This window comes from Etheostoma spectabile, unplaced genomic scaffold, assembly GCF_008692095.1.
Source record: "Etheostoma spectabile isolate EspeVRDwgs_2016 unplaced genomic scaffold, UIUC_Espe_1.0 scaffold00003076, whole genome shotgun sequence".
NCBI lineage: Eukaryota > Metazoa > Chordata > Actinopteri > Perciformes > Percidae > Etheostoma > Etheostoma spectabile.
Window position 1 is genome coordinate 29,034 of NW_022602991.1, and position 21,174 is coordinate 50,207.

At 41.3% G+C, this 21,174-nt stretch overlaps 2 long non-coding RNA genes and 5 other non-coding genes across 7 annotated transcripts; 5 read left to right on the top strand and 2 right to left on the bottom strand.

Moving 5' to 3' along the window:
* The first annotated feature begins 379 nt into the window (after positions 1-379).
* On the top strand, positions 380-18,533 carry LOC116676345 (uncharacterized). The gene is made up of 2 exons (XR_004328651.1): positions 380-419; positions 18,401-18,533. It is a non-coding gene; the product is annotated as an uncharacterized LOC116676345 (long non-coding RNA).
* On the top strand, positions 3,253-3,324 carry trnaw-cca (transfer RNA tryptophan (anticodon CCA)). The gene has a single exon. It is a non-coding gene; the product is annotated as a tRNA-Trp (tRNA).
* On the bottom strand, positions 6,938-18,510 carry LOC116676344 (uncharacterized). The gene is made up of 3 exons (XR_004328650.1): positions 18,392-18,510; positions 9,163-9,166; positions 6,938-6,948 (listed from the first exon to the last, which is right to left on the bottom strand). It is a non-coding gene; the product is annotated as an uncharacterized LOC116676344 (long non-coding RNA).
* Positions 12,834-12,905, top strand: trnae-cuc (transfer RNA glutamic acid (anticodon CUC)). The gene has a single exon. It is a non-coding gene; the product is annotated as a tRNA-Glu (tRNA).
* trnal-cag (transfer RNA leucine (anticodon CAG)) lies at positions 15,397-15,479 on the bottom strand. Its single transcript has one exon. It is a non-coding gene; the product is annotated as a tRNA-Leu (tRNA).
* Positions 17,620-17,692, top strand: trnam-cau (transfer RNA methionine (anticodon CAU)). Its single transcript has one exon. It is a non-coding gene; the product is annotated as a tRNA-Met (tRNA).
* Positions 18,534-20,861: 2,328 nt separating the features above from the next.
* trnaw-cca (transfer RNA tryptophan (anticodon CCA)) lies at positions 20,862-20,933 on the top strand. The gene has a single exon. It is a non-coding gene; the product is annotated as a tRNA-Trp (tRNA).
* Positions 20,934-21,174: the final 241 nt, after the last annotated feature.

Consider the following 21,174-nt stretch of genomic DNA (forward strand, 5'->3'; position numbering starts at 1 on the left):
CATATTGATATTGCAGTTTTCATAATCAATATTGCAATATCACATTTTGTCAATATCGTGCCGCCCTAGTGTGTGTGTGTGTGTGTATGTGTGTGTGTGTGTGTGTGTGTGTGTGTTGGGAGTGGGGCTGCTAAATGTCAAGGGCTGGGAGGAGATGGATGCAGAACAACGTGGTAGTACAGTGTGTGTCTGTGTGTGTGTGTGTGTGTGTGTGTGTGTGTATGAGTGAGAGAGAGAGAGACAAATAAAAAAAGCTTCAAGTAGACTCTTATAATATAATCATTTTGTTTCTATAATTTAAATTAAAATATCTGACTTTACTGCCACTATCTGTTCCTGCTTCTCTACCATATTTATAGTGTGTGATTTGCATAATACCAATCATAGCCTACATCACATAAAAAACTACCTCTGTCCCTGTTCTGTTTTTAAAGACACAACATTAGGTTTTTTAATCAGACTGACAGTCAAACTGGAAATGTCCCCGTGTTTCTCCATTTTCAGGGATTATGTTCCCAGTTTTGATCTCAGACGACTGGTAACTTTATATCATATCAGAATATTCTATTACTGTTAAGCCCACTATGAATATTAAAATACACCTAACCATGTGTCCTGTATCATAGCTACATGTATGACCTTTGCAACAAAAGAACATGTGAAAATCAGTTTGGTATTCAGTGAGGTTGATTGGTTGTTTAGAGGCTAAAACACGGACCAGGTCACCACGGACCAGGTCAGAGAGCAGCTGAGGAAGCTCCGGCCCAGGAAAGCAGCAGGCCCGGATAAAGTGTGTCCGAGACTGCTGAAGACCTGCGCAGCAGAACTGGGGGAGCCGCTCCAACGGATCTTCAACCTTAGCCTGCAGCTAGGGAGAGTGCCCACCCTTTGGAAGACATCCTGCATCGTTCCGGTTCCCAAGAAGAACATGCCCAGCGAGCTGAATGACTTCCGACCGGTGGCGCTCACTTCACACCTGATGAAGACGTTGGAGCGGCTCTTCCTCAGCCTCCTCAGACCCCAGGTACAGCACGCCCAGGACCTTCTGCAGTTTGCGTACCAGCCAGATGTTGGTGTGGAGGACGCCATCCTCTACCTGTTACACCGGGTCCACTCCCATCTGGATAAGGGGAATGGCACAGTGAGGGTCCTCTTCTTGGACTTCTCCAGTGCCTTTAATACCATCCGCCCCCTATACTCCAGGACAAACTGATCAGGATGGGAGTGGACCCCTATCTGGTAGACTGGATCAGAGACTACCTCACCGACAGGCCACAGTACGTCAGGCTGAAGGACATCATGTCTGACACTGTGGTCAGCAGCACTGGAGCCCCCCAGGGCACAGTGCTGGCCCCTCTTCTCTTCACCCTGTACACCTCGGACTTCTGTTACAACTCGGAGCTGTGTCACATACAGAAGTACGCAGATGACACAGCCATCGTTGGGTGTATCAGCGGTGACAGGGAGGAGGAGTATCGGAGTCTGGTGGGGGACTTTGCTCTCTGGTGTCGCACTAACTGCCTACAGCTCAACACCTCTAAAACAAAGGAGCTGGTCGTTGATTTTGGGAGGTCCAGACCAAAACCGCAACCAGTCCTGTTGGAGGGAGTTGAGGTGGAGGCAGTCCAATCATACAAATACCTCGGGCTGTGGCTGGACAACAAACTGGACTGGACAACAAACAGCAGCCACCTGTACAGGAAGACACAGAGCCGGCTGTACTTCCTGAGGAGGCTGCGCTCCTTTAACATCTGCAGCAAACTGCTGTGGATGTTCTACCAGTCTGTGGTCACCAGTGTCCTCTTCTACACTGTGGTGTGCTGGGGGGCAGCATATCAAAGAAGGACACCCACAGGCTGGACAAACTGATCAGGCGGGCCGGCTCTGTGGTCGGCATGAAGCTGGACTCACTGGTGACGGTGGCAGAGAGGAGGACATTGGACAAACTGCTGGACATTACTGACAATGCCAGCCACCCCTGCACACCGTCATCAGCACCCAGAGGAGCCGGTTCAGTGGAAGGCTGCTCCTTCCCAAGTGCGGACCAACAGACTCAAGGACTCCTTTGTCCCTCATGCGATCAGACTCTACAACTCCTCACTAGGGGGAGGAGGAAATAGGGCAGAGGACAATACATACATACATACATACATATATACATATATACATACATATATACATACATGCATACATGCATACACAGTACACATACATACATACATAAACGCACACCTAGTCACTTTATCACTTTATCACTTCAATACTGGACTCAACACTGACACTTTAATAATAATTTATGGTCTTTTGTTTGTTTTATTTGACAAATGTTCTTATTGTTGTTATTATCATTATTGTTATTTTGTTGTCTTTATACTGTCTTTTCTTTTCTTTTTTAATCTATTTTTTAATTTGTTCTTTCTTGCTAAAACTGGTGCTGGAATTTTCAATTTCCTTGCGGGAGTCATCCCAAAAGGATCAATAAAGAGAAGTCTAAGTCTAAGTCTAAGTCTAAAAACAGGTTTAAACTAACTGTCCCTGTTTAAGGCTGTTGGGTGCTAACTCTAGCAGGAGGATAACACGGGGTAGACACCACCGATTGGTTTCATTTCTCTCTCCACTGACAGACCTCCTAATGTACAAACTACAGAGCTACGTGTTGAAATTGACTGGAATTCTTCTTTAAGGAAAAGTCCAACTGCTTTAAAAAGATGTCTTAATGCACCTCTCCATATTTCCTGACATTTGCCGTTACAATCAGATATGTCACTGTATAAAATAGAATGTTGGCACATGTAGGGAGCTGCGTTGGGAACCGGAGGGTCGCCAGTTCAAGTCCCCATGCGGACCAAGATACGGAGTGTGGTTGGATGCCACTTCACATCCTGGGAACTGCCAGATACCCCCCCAACCGCTCAAGGCGCTGGTCCAGCTGGTAGCCCACTCACTCTGACATCTCTCCATTAGTGCTTGAATAGATCCTGAGTGTGTGCGTGTGTGTGTATTTCAGGTCTGTGTGTGATTACTAACAAAGTGTACACAGAGTGTAAATTGTAATTTCCCCACTTCGGGATCAATAAATATTATAGATTAAATTATATTAATCAAAAAGAAAGATGATGTGTGTATGTATTACTCAAAAAGAACGTATAGGCATATAACGTATAGGCATATATGCATATGTGTACATGCCTTAAAAAGAACAGATATGCATTAATCAAAAAGAAAGTTGATGTGAACATACATGAATCAGCAGACCTCGTGGCGCAATGGTAGCGCGTCTGACTCCAGATCAGAAGGTTGCGTGTTCAAATCACGTCGTGGTCAAATGTCCTTGCTGCAGTGTGTATTACATTGCAGTGTGTATTCCAGCCATGTGTGTGATTAATAACTGAGTGTAAATTGTAATTTCCACACTGAGGATCATTGAATTATTTTAATCAATAAGAAAGATGATGTGTATATGCCTGTAGATGGAACATCGTAAACACCTTTGATCCGCATTAAAGGATCAAAAGCATTCCTTTGATGTGCCAACATTCTATTTTTTACAGTGACATATCTGATTGGTGGAACTCCCTGTTACCATGGAAATGTTCACTGCACCTGCAAACTCACCAACAGCCCTATTTCATGCTACTTTGACAAATTCTATGCTTTTCAGAATTTACATTAACAAATTTTAAGTTTCTAAAATAAAAATAACTGTTAAAGAGATTATAAAACATCTATTAAGTTGTTCAAATTCAGCTTCATTAAATTAACCCATTAAGTTTCCGCATAATGCATCAGTACTAATATCAAATTCTATTGTAGGTGCTTTCTGCATATTTTTCATCATTTAACACTTAGGTAAATATATGTATCAGATCCAACTCTGTTTCTGAATATTAGGACTGGGATCTGGGTAAAAAATGATATACCCCCCCTCCCTCCTTCTCTCCTGGTTAGTAGATTTTAATCAAGTATATTTATCAATAAACAATGAAATGAAGAATACAAATGTTCCGATAAATGTGCTAGTTTACTGATATGTATATAAGCAGATTTTAAAAATGATCTGTAAAAAATCTTTCAATGAAAATGAAAATCATTATCTGTGATTACCAATGTGCCAACAAGTATCAAAGAATCAAATCAAAGTTGTTTATTAAACTTATTCAACACTGTCTGCTCGAGTTATCTTAGCTTGCTAGATGAAAATAAATAGACAGGGTGGTAACCTAGCAACACTTATTGTTTGTAAGACACCATTTTGTTTTTGATTACTCAATCTTAGGGACATCTCTCAGAGGAAAACAAATGCTGCTAATATCCTGTCTCTGAAAATAACCTCAGGCCCCAGAGGGTTAACCGAAATACAAGTCAGGAATAACTAGACTGCCAGCAGTTATGACGGGTCCAAACCCCCCCCACCCCCCGCATGCAAGTTGGCCCCAATGACCCGGGGAGGCACAAAAGTGGAACCAAGCAAAACAATGGGGGAGGGGGCAAATGTCAGGAAATATGGAGAGGTGCATGTAACAGTATGGATTCAGCCGACTGTTGGCACTAAACAAATGGCTTTCAACTGAATGTACCGTCCATTCTCTGCAGTTCATTGACAATTTTAGCATTTTCTGGGACCGCAGACATCTTTTTGAAGCAGATGGACTTTTCTTAAAGGAGAATTCCCAGTCAATTTCAACACGTAGCTCTGTAGTTTGTACATTAGGAGGTCTGTCAGTGGAGAGAGAAATGAAACCAATCGGTGGTGTCTACCCCGTGTTATCCTCCTGCTAGAGTTAGCACCCAACAGGCTCAAACAGGGACAGTTAGTTTAAACCTGTTTTTATCACTCCAATCCCCTTTGTGAAAACAGGACAAGGAGTGAAACACTGACACACACACACACACACACACACACACACACACACACACACACACACACACACACACACACACACACACACACACACACAGTTCATTTTGTCATGTTGCTACTTGTGCATGTGAAGCACCAGTGTTGGCACACACAGAAACACCACACAGACACACATACCACAGTTCATATTGTCATGTTCCCAAAGTTCGCACACACATGCACGCACGCACACACAGAAACACAGCTAAGGAAATGCACTTAGTTCCATTCCATCAATGTTTTTATTTAAAAATCCAATCCAAACCCAACAAGAGAACTGACAGCAGAACTAGAACATTGACAGAGTTCCAGGACATTTCCATCCAACCCTTTGGAGAGGTAAGTCCCACTTTACAGCAGAGCTAAAACTACTTTTACTGAACTGTTTCTGTTTAGTAGAGCTGGATTGTGATGGGGAAGGAGTACATTCACTTCTCTCACATTCTTCTGTCAAATGAATAACTTTTTTATCAGTTATGTTCCAACTAGCAGTACAGTAAGACGTGCTGTGATCAGTAGATGCAAATACACTTTTTCTTTGGGCTCTGTACCAAATTTGGTGAAGTTTGGCCCTTATGGGGCGCTATCATCACCGTTTATTAGTTTTCTATAAAAAGTCCATGCATTTAGTAAATGCTATAAACATGAAACCTGTGATAATAGTTTGTCATGCCTCTCTGAGGCAGTTATGACCGTAGACATATAAAGAGCAGACACCGCATCGACCGCTACTGCCTACTGGCGCTGACGAGCCGTGGGGCGGCCATCTTGGATCGGTCACCAGCTCCACTCAGTGGAACGTGTTTGGCAGGTGCAATGAGGTGTCAGCGCATTTAATACATCATACCTCACTGAATACCGAACTGATTTTTACTCGTTCTTTTGCTGCAAATGTAGCTATGATACAGGACACATGGCTAGGCGTATTTTAATATTCATAGTAGGCAGTAATAATATATTCTTATATGATATAAAGTCACCAGACGTCTGAGATCAAAACTGGGAACATAATCCCTGAAAATGGAGAAACACGGGGACATTTCCAGTTTGACTATCAATCTGATTGAAAAACCCAATGTTGTGTCTTTAAAAACAGAACAGAGACAGAGGTAGTTTTATATGTGATGTAGGCTATGATTGGATTTTGCAAATCACACACTATAAATATGGTAGAGAAGCAGAAAAAGATAGTGGCAGTAAAGTCAGATATTTTAATAAGTAGAAGAAACGATATGATTATATTATTAGTCTACTTGAAGCTTTTTATATTTGTCTCTCTCTCACTTACACAAACACACACACACTGTACTACCACGTTGTTCTGCATCCATCTCCTCCCAGCCCTTGACATTTAGCAGCCCCACTCCCAACACACACACACACACACACACACACACACACACACACACACACACACACACACACACTAGGGCTGCACGATCTTGACAAAATGTGATATTGCAATATTGATTATGAATGCTGCAATATCAATATGAATTCTGATATTTTTAAACATATGTGAAAAAAACAAAATAGATTAATAACAAATTAAACAAGTTTTCTTACAACAAAAGGTTTATTTCTACTGACAGTCTGCCAGTGCGCCACAAGGTCTACTTACTAATGCATATACGCATCAACTTTCTTTTTGATTAATGCATATACACATCAACTTTATTTTGGATTAATGCAAATACACATCAACTTTCTTTTAAGCTGCAGTTCTGGAATGTTAAGTTGCAGTTCTAGAACAATAGGTTGAAGTTTGAGAATTTAAACATGCATTTTCACCAGACTTTAGTTTGATCTGAGGAACATGAGGTCAGCACAGGCCATGATTGTAAAGCGCAGGCACATTTTAGTCTGCTAAATTACAGGGATTTTTACACTGGGATGGAACTGCTAATCTTGCAATTGACAGACGATCTGCCCCAATACAGCCACCTGATACTGTGCAGAACTCAGGGATTCCCACTCTCTAAAACACTACCGCCCAACGTGGGGCTCAAACCCACGACCCTGAGATTAAGAGTCTCATGCTCTACCGACTGCGCCAAAGCTGGGGAACAACAGTCTGTAAGGGGGGGGGAAGAAGAGGAAAAAGGGGAAGAGGGAGGGAAGAAGGAAAAAGAGGAAAAGGAAGAGGAAAAAGGAGGAAAAAAGAAGAAATGAGAGAAAAGATGAGAAAGATGCTAAATTACACACATAGTGTAAGAGTTTTATAGTTTCTATTAAGTCAGATTTTAATTTAATTGCTGAAATTGGAATGTTTCTGGGAAATAAGGGAAGTTTAACGTAGATTCAAAGGTCACAGGTTCAATCCCCACCTAGTGCCAGAAGATCCAATTACACTGTCCACAACTTTAATGTTCTACTAAACAAAGTTTTGGAGGAATAAAATATTAAGGAGGTTGGAAAAAAATTTAAACAAATAATTTATAACGTTTAGATTGACTTTTGAACAATATATCTGATTTTAGTACTGCATACATTTAGTAATCGTGCTATATTTGGTCAATATTAAAAGTTAGTCTTTATAGACTAAAATGCACCAGAATGTTACATGACATTAATTAATTGTTGATAGTTAAAAAAAACATGTAAAAAGCTGTACCTTAATATAGAGCTCATGCCATCTCTTTGCCTCGGGGCTGGTCTATTCCCAGCATCAGTAGGCCAGACCCCTGTAGCGGCAAACGTCCTCAGCCGGGACAGCCATTCATCGTCCCCCATGGCACGATGCTTCTTAGCCTTAGAAGCCATCTGAGATTAAAACTCAGTAGGACAATAGGACAATAATGTCAATAGTTAGGCACTTAATAAGGTCCCTTTATTGTATCCAAAAAGACAAAACTATAGTATAAGATTTAATCAAATAATTATATATTACAGGCATGACCATGGAATAGCTAATTTCTATCATCTAAATCTATCTACCTTCATCTTATAGTAAAGCATGTTGTAACATTGCTAGTACAGGGGCTTGAGTCATAATTGAGGCTTATTATAATCATTATCAACATTAATATTATTATATTACAATTATATTTTATTGTCAACAAATGCTACAGTGGACTGAAGTTGGGGTAAACTTTTGAATGCAAATCTTAAAGTAATATAAATTATAAGGGACTGATGTCAATTCAATCAATTTATCAGTTCTCTCTCTCTCTCTCTCTCTCTCTCTCTCTCTCTCTAACGCTACTAAAAATTATAAAATATATTATAATAATAATATTTTAAAATAAAAATTAAATTACAGCTAACGTTAACTTAAGATACTGACGTTACTTAACATATTGATGTTACTTTATACATAAAGTGATACACGTAACGTAGCCTATCCTGTTGACTAACATTATACTCTTCTCAACTAGAAAAGTGCACCGCAAAATGACTTCGCAAGAAAATAAATACATAGCTACATACATTACATGAACATGTAACAGGTTTAATGCACAACATTTGACGGTGACGTTTGGCCTAACGTTACTGTAGCGTTAACACTAGCTACTACTGCTTACAGTAGCATAACGTTATAAGCTTGTTCTTAACTAGCAAAGTGCACAACAATATGACATTGCGGTCAAACAAATACAAACAAGTACATCAATTAAATGAACTTTTGACAAGTTTAATTCATGAGATTTGGTGCCAGTAATAACTTACTTTATTTTCCGTGGAAAAATACCGAGATGAGTCGTCTTCTCTTGCGATTGCAGCAAAGCTGCCATCGAAGCAGAAAATGCGTTTTGATTGGTAGGAAATGGAGATGGGCGTTGCCAAGAGGAGGCGCTTTTTTGATTGGCAAGAAATGGATATGAAGTCTCTCGTGATTGGCAAAAAATGGAAGGGAGCTTTGGGTTTGATTGCGAAGAAAAGGAGATGAGAAAGTGGACAAATACGTTCTGGGTAGCGCCACTCTGCTCTGCTGATAACAATGAGGGGCTGGAAAATATGTGATTGACATTTTGTGGGGAGATTTGGGAACCTGTGGCAACCAAGGTTCCAACAGCTTACGGGTTGTAAAGTTAAACATTTGGGAGACCTTGCAACTATCTTTTATTTGAGCTCCCTGATTACTCACACATTGATTATTCACATGTAACACTTGTGATTGGCTGGTGTTTTAAAAAAAAAAGGGCATTGTGAGCACAGATATAAACATCAGTAATGAGTCTACCAAGTTGCCTCTTATCATTTAAGTTTGGACACCCAGTGAGGCTTACAATGTAAAGAGAGGAGCCTGGTCGGGCTAGAACTCTCCTCTGCTGGATTGGGCTGTACTGCACCGCCTAATGAAAATATACACCCTTGACATATGGATACTCCTAATATTAATATACAGGCTTATATTGCAATCTCGTCACCCTACATGTAGGTGTACCTATATTTAAATAAACACACTGTAGCAAAGTTTATGCAGTGTTTTTTAATTTTACTTGTGTTTTTTTCTGTGAGGGACAACTCTGTCCGGCTTATTTATGTAGCATGGAAGCTAGCGTTAGCTAACTAGCAGCCAGCCTGCTTCCAAACAAATACTTTTTAATTATCTCAACACTTTTTAACAGTCAAACTGAAACACTGGCAGTGAGCTCCAGGTCCTGCAGCTGCAGACGGACATGGATAGCTTCAGACCCGCTCACCACTAGTGTTGTTGGAATAGCAAGCTAGCGTTAGCAAACTAACCCCGCTTATAAATAAATACATTTTAATTATCCTAACACTTTAAACAGTCAAACTGAAACACTGGCGGTGAGCTCCAGGTCTTGCAGCCACGGACGGACCGCCATCAATGGGTATAATGCGTGCCTTTTAAATTACATTTTTATTTTTTTTAAGCGGGCTTGTTGGTTAGTTTGCTAACGCTAGCTTGCTATTCCCCCAACACTGGCGGTGGGCTCATGGGGGGTTGCGCCGCTGCTATCGGGTCTGGAGCTTTCCATGTCCCGCTGGAGATCAGATCCCGTTGAGGTTGGCAGCGGAGATTTCTAGCGATGTTTCCCCGCTGGCCGAGCCCCACGTGACGGCGGTCCGTCTGCGTCTGCAGCACCTGGAGCTCCAGTGTTTCAGTTTAACTGTTAAAAAGTGTTGAGCTAATTAAAAGGTATTTACAGTATTTAGAAGCAGGCTGGATGCTAGTAAGCTTATGCTAGCTTTCATGCTACATAAATAAGCCGGACAGAGTTGTCCCTCATCTGGGATAAAAACCCTGCTGCCCCCTCCCCCCATCCTGTTGCTCAGAGCTCCACAGACTAAGTCCACAGGTACAACTTAGTTTTGCACCAAAGGTATCGCAAGAAGTGTTGCAAAAGTCGAGAGCGCAGACTCGCCGCTGTAGAAAAGTGACTGAAGTGAAAAAAAAATGAAATAAAGTACAAGTACAGAATTTTTTCTACAAGCTCTCAAATCATATTCTCTAAGTGCTCACATCACATCTACGCGCTCTCACATTTGCACCATATTTACCTTCATATTCTTTGTTGAACTTTATTGCTTTACAAACACCAAAGCAAGTAAGCGCTGTGACTAACATTACTCTTCTGAAGTGATTTTGGAGAGGGACATCAGGTAGAAATACTCTGGTTGACTAGCATGACACCATTGTATTCATATAATAATCAATCCAGGTTAACGTGAATGATAGTGACTGCATGTTGCTTCCTCTAAATTTCAGGTTGTGGTCGACTAGCGAGGCCAGCTCGTCAGTTTGATAAACTGACCAGACCTGCATGCCTCTTGTTTCTTTGGGCTAGTTGTATTAGCTTTAGCCTGGCTGGTAGCAGCTTTCTGCTTGTTTCTTTAAGCTAACTATTTTAGCTTTAGACCGGCTGGTAGCAGCTTTCTGCTTGTTTCTTTAAGCTAACTATTTTAGCTTTAGACCGGCTGGTAGCAGCTTTCTGCTTGTTTCTTTAAGCTAACTATTTTAGCTTTAGCCTGGCTGGTAGCGCCTTTCTGCTTGTTTCTTTAAGCTAACTATTTTAGCTTTAGCCTGGCTGGTAGCAGCTTTCTGCTTGTTTCTTTAAGCTAACTATATTAGCTTTAGCCTGACTGGTTGCAGCTTTCTGCGGTGGGAAATGGCCGGGAGACGTTGTGATTATGTTGCATTAATCAGGGGGTTTAGTTTGTATTTGAGGAGAACATAAAACCCCAACTACTGTAGCGTCACTCACTACCCATCAAATACTATGACATCACTGTGTCAGAGGCAGCTGTTGCCAACGGTAGGCTACTTTTCTACACACGGAGAGCCTCACTTCCCATACCAAACTCCGTCGGACTAACGTCACATCCACACGTTGCCCACATGGCTACCTGTCTTAAAGGGGAACGGTCGGATGGTAATAATCATGTAAAGGAGAAACGGTGAAAGGTTACTTTTCTATCAAGCAGCAAAAAAGTATTAACGTCAACATCGTAACGTCCTGCAATGTGACTTTCGCGCATGCGCACATCGCGATGTCAATGCTAAAACACAATATTGTTCAGCCCTAACTGACGGTATACTTCAGTAAGCTAGTTTGCCACTTTTATTTTGGGTAATGCCACATGTAAGTATATCTTAGTTTATTTAGATACCCAACATAGGTTATACTACGTACACTGTATAACAATACATTACGTGTTTCTTTATTTCATCTTACATTTTTGCTAGCCTGTTGTGTAGTTATATTGTTTTTACAATTATCTTTGTTTAATATCTGTGACTCATTACTATCTAAGTAACTGGTCATTGTGTTTTCTCCCAGTTTCACCCTTTGTTACTCAAATAAACGTGTTACAAGGATCCCGGTCGCCAGTGCTTGATGGTGGAAGGTGTTTAGCTGCTGGTCAGATTGCACAGCGTTACGTACGTGAAGGACAAGACATATTTCATGGTAAGTATTTCCAGGTAATCTCTCCACCTCTAATCTCTGCACCTCTGTTATTCTAATATAACAATGTAATAAAATTGAAACAGGCAGTTTTGCATTTTCCACCACTGATTCATGGTTGTTTGACAGTAACTACCAGAAGCATTTCCTGGTAATCACTACACCTCTGTCTTACTACGTAATAAAATAGAAACAGGTAGTTTTGCATTTTCCACCACTGATTCATGGTTTTTATTTCAGAAACTACCAGAAGCATTTCCAAGTAATCACTACAGCTCTGTTTTTGTATTATTACCATGTAATTAAATCGAAACAGGCAGTTTTTCATTTTGCACCACTGCCTTCTAAATCTCTAACCATGCGCCATTTCTTGCCTAAAACAATATAACCAACAATATGTTAAATTAAATTAGATAGATGTAACTCCCTGATGGTCTAATGGCTAGGATTTGGTGCCCTCACCGCCGTGGCCGGGGTTCAGTTCCCGGTCAGGGAATGGTCAGGACTTGACAGACACAGATTTAAAAGAGCAAGTTTTTGGTTGATTTGTCAAATTCTTCCTCATTAGTTTAACGTTTTAAAGAGTACCATTTCCTTTAAATCAGACCCCGACAGTGGATGTATCCTTTTGTCATCATTGATGGGTCATAAACACTTCATCTGCCTCCATCTCAATAACAATTCTTTTCATTTTTTCAAGCAGTAACTAAACCCCTAACCAACATTTTTAACTGAAAACCAATGTATGTGAGAGTCCAGTAATGTTATTGTTGGATTCAGGTCCAAATTTTGACATTTTAGCGCAACGCAAAGGTGCATAACAGATTTTTTTTCTACATACCTGCAGCGATGCAAAGCAGGGGTGGCCGACTAGTCAAGGAACAGCAAGAGACTTGGTATTTAAGAATACAAACTGACTATGTGACAGATGTGTAATCTGTCATGGCCTTCCTTCTGAAGCTCTAGCCAGGCGCCATTCCTCGCCTAAAACAATATGAGTAATTCCAGTAAGTGAAAAGAAAACTCACATCTACAAAGATAAATTTGATAGATGTGACTCCCTGATGGTCTAGTGGCTAGGATTTGGCGCTCTCACCGCCACGGCCTGGGTTCGATTCCCGGTCAGGGAATGGTCATGACTTGAGAGACTCAGGTGTGATGTTTGAAAGAATAAGTTCCTGGACTTGATTTTGATTTGTCAAATTCTTCCTCATTAGTTTAAATGAACTGACAACATCAGTTATATGACTTACAGTTCTCAAAGACGCACACAATCTCAACTGGTTATCCTTTAGACAGCTAGTCTCTTTTTCTTTTCTCTCACTTTTTGTCTCTGTCTGGCCTTATGTATTTGCTTGTATTACATCAAGTGACCTGCATACCAATGACCGTAAAGATTAATATGTACAGTACATGGTTTTCAGAACTGTACCTTCAGATAAAGGTAAGGCCACTTGGGTTATCTTTGGGCTGCTCTATATTCACCTGCAGAATGATAAACCCTAGAGTTGGCTTACTTCAGGTTATTTAAGCAACAAACGTCCCTGGGTGGACTTGAACCACCATCCTTTCAGTTAACAGCCGACTGCGGTGACCCATTGCGAACAAAGTGAGGGCCATGTGGGGCCTCTGAGCATCATTTATAGACTAATTAATTATTCTTGAGTCAAATTTTTATTGGAAAACACAAACTTACATGACCATAGAATATTTTTAGTTTTCTCCTTTTAAGTAATGCATATTAGTATCTCCATACTTCCAGCCAAAAATCTCCTATATTACTGACACATTTCATCTCTCCTCCATCTGTACAGGCTTGGCAATATACTTAAAATAAAAAAGTAAAAGTAGCCTTATGAATGACAAAGCTCCCTGGACCAGACACATGTTACTAGAGAGCACACTGAGAAACTACAGTGGACATGGAGAAAAGACTCTTTATTCTTTATTCTTTATATGCCGTTGCCTACATTTTAAATGGCCGTCTGCCAATAGTCCTAAAACATACATAAACATATAGCCTATTTATATTGACAGAGACTGGGACTCCAGGTTAATAAGATTCTGACCGAGTAGCAAGATATGAATTCAAGTGGGATTTTGTGAGAAGTCTGTGTATGTTCCAATTTAATTAGATTAAATTTTGTAATGGTAACTCCAGGGAAATTATTTGAAATTTAGTGAGGACTAGATTAGAACTGGATTTAAAGCTGATTCTGGTTTCCAACTTCGGCCCAGGTGTGTCTGTTAAAACACAGATGGAGACAACTTCTCTCTGTTGATTTATTACAATCAATCATCAGTATAAACATGGGGGGGGGGGGCAGCTCTGCTATGAATGTGTGTGGTAATAAATGAAATAAACAACATTGTAAAGGCTGCCATACACAATGTATAGGAATCATATATGTTTGTAAATAATAACAATAAACCAACTACTAATTACATTATCTTAATGAGCAAGGATGTTCAACAATCGCCATTATATCGAATCAACAGCCAGGTGTAACCTAGCCAACAGTAGAAGAACGTAAACAAGCTAACTTTTAAATGTACCAGAACTACAGACCAACACAACAACAGGCTTACATGAACTGACAACATCAGTTATATGACTTACAGTTCTCAAAGAGACACACACGATCTCAGCTGATTATCCTCCAGACAGCTAGTCTCTTTTTCTTTTCTCTCACTTTTGTCTCCGTGTGCCGTGCGCGCCTGCTCGTGGTGTGAGGCGTGTGTCCGCGCTATTCTCCAACATGGACTCCAAATCACACCTGATAGACAACCTTTAGTACAAAACTAAAGTAACAAGCCAATTTTGTAAAATGTAGGGAGTAGAAAGTACCGATATTGTGGTAAAATGTAAGGACTAAAAGTAAAAAGTCGCCAAAAAAAATAGAGTAAAGTAAAAATATCCACAAAATCTACTTGAGTACAGTAATGAAGTGTTTGTACTTCGTTATTTTGTCAACAAAGTATTTGTACTTCGTTACTTCCCATCTCTGATGACTGTAAAGATTAATATGTACATGGTTTCCAGAACTGTATCTTCTGATAGACATAAGGCCACTTGGGTTATCTTCAGGCTGCTCTATGGTCTCCTGAAGAAGGATAAATCCCAGAGTTGGCTCACTCCAGATTATTTAAGCAAACGTCCCTGGGTGGACTTGAACCACCATCCTTTCAGTTAACAGCCGACTGCGCTGACCTATTGCGCCACAGAGACTGCATATGTATGATGTTTTTTTTTATTTCTGATTCTGATGTAGAGATGGACAAACGACTCTAAAGCATAATACTTCTTACCGTGACATAACAAGAAACAGTAAAAAAAAGAGGTCGGCGAGATAGAGTTCAAGACCCTTTTTTCAGGACACCCAAACTTTGTCGCTCAATATGGCAGGAATTCTATGCATCCAGGGCCAAATGTTTTACCATTTCATCCACTACGGGCCCCTAAGGAACTTTACATGTGTTGACAATAAAGATGCTCACAAAACGCTGCACTTGGAATTGCGTTTCTCATGCACATTCATGTCCTCTTAAATACAAAGAACTGCTAAGTTCTTTATTCCCAATATCAACTCTTAGACATTAGTTCCAAATGAAAATACTAGTTGTCAGAAGTGGGATTTGAACCCACGCCTCCAGTGGAGACTGCGACCTGAACGCAGCGCCTTGGACCGCTCGGCCATCCTGACTGATCCAACAGATCTTCAGTAGGACCTGTCTCAAAAATGATTATATAGTAAATTAAACATGTCATGATATCATGACATGTCTGACGGGGCGCTACCTATACCATCCAAAGACTAAGACTGCAGCAATATGTTCAATGCCCGTATATGTTTAATGTATTCATATTTTCGTTATTTTCACAATGTTTATTCTTCTCATCGGGTAGGATTGCATTTTTCTTAGGCGGCATATTCCCCTTGGCCTGGTGGTATCTGGCTGCACCAGAGCACCTGGGATGTCAGGCTTTAAATCCCCACCTCTGAAAAGTGCCGCTTCTTAGCCGGATTATGTCTGGCCATGTCATAATTAATAGAGGCGAGGCCTCAAAACTGAGAATATATTGGGGCGTGATATTTAAATTACAATCGTTTCTAGCCGCTGCATTTATCAATGTACGATCATTCTTACGCTCTGATTGGTGTGATACGAACGTTTCATGAATCTCACGTGAAGCCTGTCGTACGTTAGGTTAATAAATAAGGGCCATTAGCTCTAAGGATGTGCTTCAATACATAACTGAAGTGGACACACTAATGAGTAGCACAATGGTGCAATCTGTTTACCTTGTCATAAGCTAAAGCCTTTTTCCAAGCTAAAAGAAACAAGGCGCTCTTCTGCAAAAGCACAGCTGGGAGTGCTTGAGAGTCCTTTGAGGTGCAGCGTGATTTTAGACTGAGATGCTTCGGGTGTGTTAAGGTGTGAGCGACAAAGACAAGACAGCGATCAGGTGATAGAACCGGGGTATTGATGTCCCATCCATGCAACCGATGGATATGATCAAAACCTGTACACAGCCCAACCACATCACTGGAAAGTCAGCATTACTACAGGATCCTGACAGGGTAGTGGATGTCAATTTTTTTTAAATGCCAGAACATGACTTGCCACTTTCCATAGGCTGTCAGCAACTTTTCCAGCAGTTATATCATGATTCACCTCACCGTGGAAATCAGAGTTAGCAGAGGAAGGTTTCAATCCATCAACCTCTGGGTCAGAGGCCCTGGACACTTCTATTGTGCCATTCTGCTGAAACTCACCCCAGATGGGACTTGAACCCACAATCCCTGGTTTAGGAGGCCAGTGCCTTATCCACTCGGGCTTTACATCTTCAAAGCTCACCAGTTCAGGAGAAATACACATACAGTTCTGGAGATGTAATGAAACAGTAACCTTGACCTTTGACCTCCAAAATCGAAATCAGTTCATCCGCGACTCCTAGTGGTTATGTATGCCAAATTTAAAGTGCTTCCCTCTAGGCGTTCAGAGATATTGCATTCACAAGAATCGGATGGACAGACATGAGGACACAGTCACCTTCATTGAACCTCTGACCTCCAAAATCTCATCAATTGATTTGCGAGTTCAGATGAATGTTTTTGCAAACTTTGAAGGAACACAAACATGGGCGTTGTGATAAGATGGTGCTGTCTATCGTTGTTTCTGAGATCAACAATACCTTCTAAAGTTGAACAGCTATTGCGTACCCGATAATATTAGAGAAGAGTGCTCGTTGGCACTGTAGGCGGACAATTTAGAAAATTAAGTTACTTTAAACTTTAAACTGTTACATCTCCTCTGAATCACCATCTGCAAATTTCCAAGCCTCGTTGGCATGCCGACCACCATCTACAGGAGGTAAATCACTGGCTAGCTATGCAGGAGTACCTCATACCTTTTACCAGGTTCAGGTGGTTAATAGTTATGGTCAAATGAAGCTTCATTAAGCTTTCTGAACAATGTTCTTCATTTTCTGAACGCATTCTCTCAGTAGTGTTTTATTATTGGTTGTGCATCTGTGATTGCCCTAGAGGTGCTCTCAGTCCAGCACCTCTCCCGCTCATCTTTGTTAGTTTTACACTGTCCAGCATAAATCACTGACACCTTACCTCACACTCATCCATGCATACACCAGGCATACATGTATACAACCTTTGCACACAGTCTTTTGTCTCCCCTTTTCATGGGGTCATTACAAAGCATCTAGTGTTGATCTTAGCCTTTGTGTGAGTACATAGGTCTCCACATACATTGTTTTTATTAAGATTGACGACCAAATTGTTAGTTTTTCAGAGATTTTTCCCAACCATTGCAATGTCTTTTGTTGCCTTGTTGGCGCAGTAGGCAGCGCGTCAGTCTCATAATCTGAAGGTCGTGAGTTCAACCCTCACACGGGGCAGGTGTTTTAAAAAAACTAAAAAGCACTACTGCTGCTAAAAATACAGTGACAGGTGGTTGAACACAAGCACATGAGTGAAATTCGTCATTCTTTGGTTATTTCTGAGATTGATACAATGAAAGGAATTATTTAAGAGTGGTAGCAAACCAATGAAAAGGGTTATAGAACATATGTGGTATGTCCTTGGACATACTATCCAAGCAGGGAGATGAGTACAGAGATTTGGGTGCTAGCAAGATGGATGTAGGTTGCCCATTGTTCATTTAGACTTACCAACAACATTGTTATGATACAAACCTGCTTGAAAAACAGTTGAAATTCTTTTTAAAGACTTGCGCATGGAACACACATGATATGATAGTGTCTGAATTTGTCCATGTCCATACAAGCATGTCAAATGGACAACTCATCTGGCAGAATGTGCAACTCTACGCCTGAACAGGGACTTGAACCCTGGACCCTCAGACTAAAGTCTGATGCTCTACCAACTGAGCTACCCAGGCTTCAAAAGCAAGTGACTGTGAAATCAAGTGTCGACCTAAATGTAAAACTCGACCTGTTAACACATCTCCACTGCAGCAGGAAAGCCGTTTCTGGATCACTGTGCCATTATCAGTGACATCACAGAGCATTGTCATGAGAGTCTATAAGTAGGACCAATCAGGTTGCTCCCATCAGGTTGTTTTTTGACAATGCCACGCAACGCAGACACGCCGCTCGCTCCCGCTCGCAGACGCAGGAGGACTCACAGGTCCTCCCATGTCCACCGACGTAGGAGAGTTGTCCGACGCAGACGCTAGGCAACGCCAATAAACATGTAGCACAGGGCCGAACAACTGTATTGATCTCATGTTATTTTCCAGATTGGTTCAGCTGCTAAATTTAAATTATCAGTCAGGATTTACTGACTAACTGACCGACTGACTGACTCCTAACTGACCTCAGGCCTCAACACCAACAGCAATTTCATAGAAAACAGACTTGGAGAGGAGGAGAGGAAGTGTTATCTGTCAGCTAACAGGTTTTAAAGAGCTCATTGTACCTTATTATCCTACCAGAGCACTGCGCTCCAAGAATGCAGGGTTACTTGTGGTTCTTAAAGTCTCCAAAAGAAGAATGGGAGCCAGAGTGTTCAGCTATCAAGCTCCTCACCAGGTTCCCGTTTGGGTTCAGGAGGCAGACACCGTCTCCACATTTGAGAGTAGGCTTGAGACTTTCCTTTTTGATGAAGCTTATAGGTAGTTCTGGCTCAGTTTTTCCTTGCCTCTTTCGCCTAGTGATTGCTCTTGGTGGGAATTTTCGGGTTTCTGTAAATAACATCACAGAAGATGGTCTGGACCTGCTCTTTTATGAAAAGCGCAATGAGATAAGTGTTGTTGTGATTTGGCGCTATAAAATAAATTGAATTGAATTAAATTACCTGAACCTCAACTTCCTAGCCTCATAGTTGATGTTTTACATCTTGGATACGTCTTAGGTTCCTGCTGTCTGCCTACGTTCCTGGATCCTGAAGTAGGTGATCATATTGTCACTGAAAACATTCTTTGATAGCAGGATCATTCTCAATCCTTTTGTAAAACCTTTGTCTTTCTTGGAGTATATCCACTATAATACATTCTTAAAAAATGCATCTTTTGCTATGGTTAGGCCTCTTATCCAAACTACTCTGGCAGATGTAGTAGTGTCGATGTAGCCTTGGGAAATAATTAGCAGCTGGTAGATAGATCTCCCCATCGGGAAATAAAACCCCAGTCTTCCGTGTGAGAGGCGGAGGCGACCATCCAAAGTTTCAGTAGTATTGTTGGTTTTTGTGTTGGACAAGTTGCACTGTTTGAAATAAGCTTTTGAGATACAAGAACGTCTTCACTTGGGACAGCAATTGACTCCCAACCCGATGGAGAAATCCTGAGCTTTGAGATTTGGAGGGGCTGACTTTAATTACGAATGCTTGACACTGGACTTCAATCTGCCCCAGTGGGCGCTGTAGATCACTGTTTTGATGAAGCCCACAGAACACCATAATCTGGAAAGAGCAGAAAAGGAATTACAAAGTGCCCAGACTTGACACTCTTCCACCGTCTGCTGCGCCTTGTGAGGTGCTGTTCATGTCCAGTAGATGCTTTTTTCCATCGCTTGACAATTTCCCATTTAGGGTAAGGAGTTCTCCTCCCATGCTGAACACAGCCTGAGCCAAGGCACGCTTTCCCCCTCATGATTCACCCCAGTGGAAGCTGTAGATCAATGCCTGATAAGCCAAATGAACCACATAGTCTGCAAAGAGCATAAATGGAATTCCAAGGTGGCTAGACTTGACACTCTCCCAACTCCTGCGGCACCTTGTGACGTTTTGTTCACGTCCAGGAGTTGTGCTCTTTCAATCGCTTGAAAACATTCTCATTTAGGATCAGGAGTTCTCCTTCCATGCTGAACACAGCATGAGCCAAGGCCCACTTTCCCGAGTAGTCCCACGCGTTCGCCGGGACTTCCTCGAGGCCTTGCATTGGTTAGCTGGTAGAAAAAATCTCCCCGTCGGGGATCGAACCCCGATCTTCCGTGTGACAGGCGGAGATACTGTCCATTATACTAACGAGGAATGCCCAAGCTTAATATTTGGCACATCAAGAAATAGGTGGCGCTATTCCAACATTCAGACCACAGTCAATGCATGTAGAAATATTTAGTTTACTACATATTTGCTATCATCAAATCCATGACAAATCATCTGTGACTGAATCTAGTTTAAAATCTCTATTTTGTAGCATTTTGAACATTTGCAATAAAATAAAAAATGTGCATTTTCCCAAAAATGCAAAATAAATGCATTCGTCAGTTTCCGTAATGTATGGGTTTATCACGTTCGCCTAACACGCGAAAGGTCCCCTGTTCGAAACAGGGCGGAAAACACATTTCTTTGTTTGTATTGACTTCGCACAATCAAACTCTGCGAAGTTAAACTCTCCATGACGTTCACAGGAAAAATCTCCCTGACGTGAAATCCTTGCCAGGCCTACCGAAGTTTCCCCACTGCAGTAGTCATCACATTCAGAGATTCAGGAATATCCTGTCGAAAATTGATGCAGAAAAACTAGTCCACGCATTTGTTACTTCTAAGCTGGATTACTCCAGTTCTTTATTGTCAGGCTGCTTAAAAGAGTCCATAAAGACAGCAGACCTCGTGGCGCAACGGTAGCGCGTCTGACTCCAGATCAGAAGGTTGCGTGTTCAAATCACGTCGGGGTCAAATGTCCTTACTACAGTTCTCTCACGTGTGCATGAATGGGTCCTGCGTGTGTGTATATCAGCCCTGTGTGTGATTAGTAACAGAGTGTAAATTGTAATGTCCCCATTGACGATCATTCAATTATTTTAATCAATAAGAAAGATGATGTGTATATGCGTTAAATGTTGTAGATGGAACATCGTAAGCAACTTTGATCCGCATTAAAGGATCAAAGCATTCCTTGATGTGCCGACATTCTATA